Source organism: Phyllostomus hastatus, unplaced genomic scaffold, assembly GCF_019186645.2.
Source record: "Phyllostomus hastatus isolate PE091 unplaced genomic scaffold, TTU_PhHast_1.1 phas_contig_86, whole genome shotgun sequence".
NCBI lineage: Eukaryota > Metazoa > Chordata > Mammalia > Chiroptera > Phyllostomidae > Phyllostomus > Phyllostomus hastatus.
In genome coordinates, this window is record NW_025333977.1 from 75,004,036 (window position 1) to 75,009,930 (window position 5,895).

General features: G+C 35.1%; 1 non-coding gene across 1 annotated transcript; it reads left to right on the plus strand.

Annotated features, from left to right (window-relative positions):
• Positions 1-1,008: 1,008 nt before the first annotated feature.
• On the plus strand, positions 1,009-1,156 carry LOC123827621. Its single transcript, XR_006787279.1, has one exon. It is a non-coding gene; the product is annotated as a small nucleolar RNA SNORA57 (small nucleolar RNA).
• The last annotated feature ends 4,739 nt before the right edge of the window (positions 1,157-5,895 follow it).

Consider the following 5,895-nt stretch of genomic DNA (forward strand, 5'->3'; position numbering starts at 1 on the left):
AGATTTTTAACACAAATAAATTTCCATTGTCATTGACTACAAACATTTTGTTTTCCTATATTCTTGAAAGACTTATAATTGCATGAGATGAAATAAAGCTAAAAAGTTTTTTTAAATAATTATATTTTACTATTTAGTTACAGAATTGATAATCATATTATATACTGTATTTTCATTTTATATACTTACAATGTTATATACTCATATTTTTACACTTCTCCAATTACTTGGCTAGGAGAAAATATTTTTAGATGTGAAATTTTGAGGTGTAAAGAAATGCATTAAAGTTTTTGGTTTCATCATGCCTCTGGAATTATACAAAAATACCACGTGGTTGTTGCAGATGAGAATATCCATTCTCCCACATATTATTTTATTAATATTTTTCAATATAATAATTTAAACATAAGCTTTAAATAAATATTTCTTTAATTTATATTCAGGTAATATATTTTATATCTAATGTTATTCATTGGAATCATCTGTTCATATCTTTTCCAATTTTCCTACTCAGGTCCTTGTATGTTTTTTATTATTATGTAAGAATGTTCTTTGTATCAAGAAGCATCAACTTTTGGTATACATTGCAACATTTTCCTATTGGCTTATTTTCCTGTTATATGTTTGTTTGTTTATTTACTTTAATTTGATATGTAGTTGTTTTAAACCTATGGTTGATTCTAATACTTACTCATTAGAGATCTGGTATTACTATCACACTTAGTTTTGTTGCTTCTTACATTATGTAAATATCCATTCATAATTTTTTATATTGTGAGTTTATTTTTCCATTGAAAATTTTAATTTTTATGAAATTCATTTTTATTCCAGTTGCATATTTTGTGTGAGCATACTGCATATATAGTCATATTTCCCAAATAGTTGCTCATTTGTCTCTTTACTATGTGAAAAAGACGTGTTATTCCTGAACTAAAATGAAAACAATGATAATTTTATGGTATATTTTGCCCATAAATGCTTTGCTTTTAAACAAAATTCCTCTTCTACCCTCCTCTTCTTGGTGCGGGTGGGCGTGTGGTCCCGGTCCCCGTAATGTATGGAGGGAGAGGGAAAGGACTCTGGAACCCTCGGCATCATGCTTTCGGTGCCCACGGTTTGCAGTCCACTGGTTCTATCCTCTAGCGCCGGGACACAGGTTAAAAAGAAAAAAAGAGAAAAGAAAAAAATCCTATTCTATTTTAGTTATCTCTTTTTATTTACACATCAGTAATATAGTTTTGCATTGTAACTTTTTAAAATACTTTAATATTTTTAGAAAAATACCTCCACCCATTCAAGCTTATTTTTAAGATTTCTATAGTTTTGAGTTTATCAAGTTCAAAAAATTTTTAGAAAAAAAACAAATATATAAAAGTAAATAATTTCTATATGTCTTCTGTACTTTTTACATTTAAATAATTGTTGGTCTTATAAGTAGGATTTTACTTATACTTATCACATTTTTAGTATTTTCCTTTTGTTTTTTTGTTTGTTTGTTTGTTTTAAATATTTTATTTATTTATTTTTTAGAGAGGGAGGGGAGGGAGAGAGAGAGAGAAAGAGAGAGAAACATCAATGTGTGGTTGCTGGGCGTTATGACCTGCAACCCAGGCATGTACCCTGGCTGGGAATCGAACCTGGGACACTTTGGTTCCCAGCCCGCACTCAATCCACTGAGCTACGCCAGCCAGGTACTTTTGTTTTATATGGGAACTATTGTCTACATATGCATAATAAAATTGGACTATTTTTATGTCATTTTCTCTTTGTAATATTTTTAATGTTTTTTTTTCTTGTGTAAGTAGATACGTTTATCATCTGAGGATGTTAATCATGGTGACTCCTCTTACTTCTAATCTTACTAGTGAGCACTTGCAGACCCAGGTGAGATCAGGGCGTGGCTATGATGGTCCATCCCTGTCTCTCAGTGCGGTGCTTCTGGTCTAGTGCAGTGTGATGGAACGAACGAGCAGCTTGCAGATTCAAAATAACGCTATGATGTTGAAACTTATTTGTTATATTTTTATTCAGAGAGTTTCACTAGTAGCACTTTTAAATATATTTTGAATTTAGTTACCTAGAATACATTTTTAAATTATGTGTCTGCATTCATAAGTATAAACAGCTTTCATTTTTTTCCAGGCTTTTATTTTTAATAATTGGGGAGGACTCACAATGTGTATGTTTAACTTTTCAAAGTCTATTTTCAAACATTATAGTATTCCCATACTTCCTTTCTTCTTATATTCTTTGGCTATAAGCCACAGAATACACTGCCAATATTTTTAACTTTAGAGAGTCAAGTAACTTTTAAAGTAACTGTAAATAAAACAAATCTCTTATATTTACCCCTATTTTTACTGTTTCCAGTGAATTTCCTTTCTTTGTATAGATTCAGATTTCCATCTATTATATGCCTCTTGCCTGAAGGAATTTCTTCAAGATTTATCATAATGTTGAAATTATTTTATCTTTTCAATATTAGAACAAATAAAGATAAATTATTTTATCTTTGTTTTTTTTCTGAAAAAGTCTTTTTTCACTGCCAATTTTGCAAGATGTTTTGGCTTGATAGCTTCTTTTATTCTTTCAGTCATCTGAAGATGCTTATTTGTCTCAGTTTTACATTATTTCAAATGAAAATCTACTGTAATTCTTTTCTTTCTCTATAAACAGTGGTACCTTGGCACTCGTCATTAATTTGTTCTCGGACTCATGATGTGTGCTGAAACTGACAAGTGATAAAGCATTTTCTCCTCTAGGGTGATGTGGTGACTCGTTCAAGTCCTAGCACACAGCAAGTTGCACCAAGTCCAGAGCAAGTGCAGAGTCCTGAAACATTTTTTTGTCGTCAAAATGCATCAAGTATACCGTTTGATGATTTAATGAGTTCTGAAGCCAACGAGTACTGAGGTATGGGTGCCTTGAAGATTTTCTCTTTAGCTTTGGTTTTCTACCAGTTTGACTATGATATATCTAACTGTGGTTTAGTTTTGTTTTTTTGTTGCTCAGTTGGTATTCTCTGGGCTTCTTGAATTTGTGGTTTGTTGCCTTTGCATTGATTTTGAAAAATACTTTTTCCCTTTATCTGTTCAAATATTGCTTCTGTTCAGTCATCTCTCTCTTCTTCTCTATTTGGGACTACAATTACATGTATGTTATTGTCCCACATTTCTACTTTTTTTCCTTTAAAACTTTTTCCTCTTTGTGTTATACTTTGAATACAGTATGTTGATGTTGGGAACTGCCCTGCCAGGTTTCAGAAGCTGTAACCCCCCGTGGCTAAGGCTGAGTAAAGGACCTTGGGACCATAAGCCACTAGGAGACAAAGCTTATCTTTCTGGCAGGGGCACCACCTCTTCACTCTTTCTCTCAACCCTGCTTGGCCCCAGGCGGGTGACTAGTTAGCTAATGATGGGTAAGATTCCTCAAGGGAGAGACAACCTAAGACAGACCTGGTCATGAAGGAGCCCTCAGGGAAGGACTTGAGGGGCTATAGCAAAAAGGGGTGATGGACCCTCACCTCTCGGCTTTGATGTAGCCTGAATTCTCATTCTGTCTGCAAGAAGTCTCCTAATCTCTCGGCTGCCTTACTTCCCCTGCCTGACTTAAGCCAGAAACAGTGCTGGAAGTGGGTGTGGCCCTGTGCTGGAAAGGGCAGGTTCCCTAGGGCAATCAGGCCTAAGAAAGAATGCATAAAATCCTATGAAACCTACTTTGCTAATACCCTCAATTTAAGTGATAAGGGTCCAAGCAGGAAGTGACTGTTTCCCAAAGTTTTATGGCCTTTTAACTATCTGACCCTGAATCAGAATAAACCCTAAGTGTTCTTTGAATTATCTATTGTTTAATCATTTCTGCCTGACAATGACTGATGAGCTTTACGTATATACACTGTATTCCTATGCAAATTGAACCCAATAAAAGCTTGTCAAGGCAAGGGTCCAGGCACTTTCCTCTTGAGAGAGTGGCCAAGGTGCTCAGAGTCTTGCTCTCCCATCCCTTTTCCTCTACAAGACTCAGTAGTCCACCTGAATTTGTCTAATCTCATCCATAACTCCATGGACCCCAGGAGCCAGGATCCACATCATATTGATCTATCTTTAAGTGTACTGATTGTTCCTTCAGTTCTGTCCAGTCTTCTTTGGGTTACCAAAGAATTTTTTTTATCTTTTATGTTGTGCTTTTCCCTTCTGTTTAAAAGTCAGTAATAGGGCAATAAAGGTGGGCAAGTAATGGGGCAATAAAGATCTGCCCATCTACTTATACAGTAGATGGGCAGATCATCAGTGTCTTTGCTGGGCATCTGTTAAAACGTTTGCAGGGGGAAAAGGGCATCTACACTGAGGGAAGCAAGGGCTCCCTCGGTATGAAGCTGATATGAAGTGTGGGAGATTGATCAAATGAGTAAATAGTGTTGTCAGAGATGAGAATTACAAATAAGATAAAGAAAATGGCTGCAATAAACTCTGAATGTTTGATTTAGAATTGAAGTGTTTCAGTGTGAGCTCATGGTTAGCTAGACAAATAAAAATACGTACACATATATACTTACATACATAACATATGCTTTAGTTCTGACTCTCCTGAAAACACCTCAAGTTAGAGCCCTATTATTGCAATGAGATCATCTAACACCCAGATATTAGTTTCTAAATATTGTTCTCCATTAGTAAGGACTACGATAATTGGTTAATTACAGGGTGGTCATAGGAATGTACAAAATAAGCCTATATGTATGGAAGTACTCAAAGAATGACAGGAACATGCTGCTGTTCCAGTTATCTATTGCCGCATAAGAAATCACCCCAAGATTTAATGGTTTGAAACAATTTATTATTATCTCTCATGGTGATAGAAGCTCCCCTGCCGGAATATCTCAAGTGATTGCAAACAAAAACCAGATGCTGCTGAAATAATCTGAATTCTGACAAGGCTAGATGTCCCAGATAGTCCTTTCAGATGACTGGCAATTGACACTGGCTGTGATATAGGAGCTCAGCTGGGGCTCAATGGCTCACGTGTCTTCCCTGTGGCTACATATTTTTACTAAGTGGTTTCTGAATTTTCAGAGGAAGCATTCTAAGAGTAAGCATTCCAAAAGAAGACTGCGGAGCTGTAAGACTTCCTAGGACTTAGCTTGGAAGTAATGTGGTGTCACTTCTGTTACATTTTGTTAGTTACTAAAAGCAAGCCAAAATTCCATATGAAAAAGACTGTACTATTGTCTTTGCAATCTAGATACCATCACCTGCCCTCTGGCTAAAATGGTTTCCATTCCTCCCACAGGCAAACTACGTGAATCTACATGTCTACCTCCCAATCCTCCAATCTCATTTGAAACAGTATCAGATTTGATATTCTGGTACAGACAGATGTGTTTACAGGTGGTTCCTCAAATGCATTTCCCATAGTGCAAATTTGCAGTGTAACAAACACTAGTTTAAGTAAACTGTGAAATGACTTTAACTGATTGACCATATAACACCAGAATCACATATTGTATATTAAGAGATAGAATACTACCATATACCTGAATTTAATTAGGAATATTTAGGAAAAATACAATAATAGCAAAATAGATAGCAAAATTAATAGCAAAATGAAAACCGGAAGCATGCTGTAGAAAGATTTAGAACATAGATCAGAGATTGGTAAGGTTTTCTGTAAAAGGCCATATTGTAAATATTTTAAGGGTTTGCAGGCCATATACAGTAATTGTCTCCTATTCTTATTTTTTCTTCTCATTGTATAACCCCCAATAGGTAGAAAACACTCTCAGCTTGTGAATCACATAAAAACAGGCCATGAGCCAGATTTGACTTGCAGGATACAGATTTCCCACCTCTGTGTTAGATCAGTAATTAGGAGATACTAAAATTATGAAAGAAACAT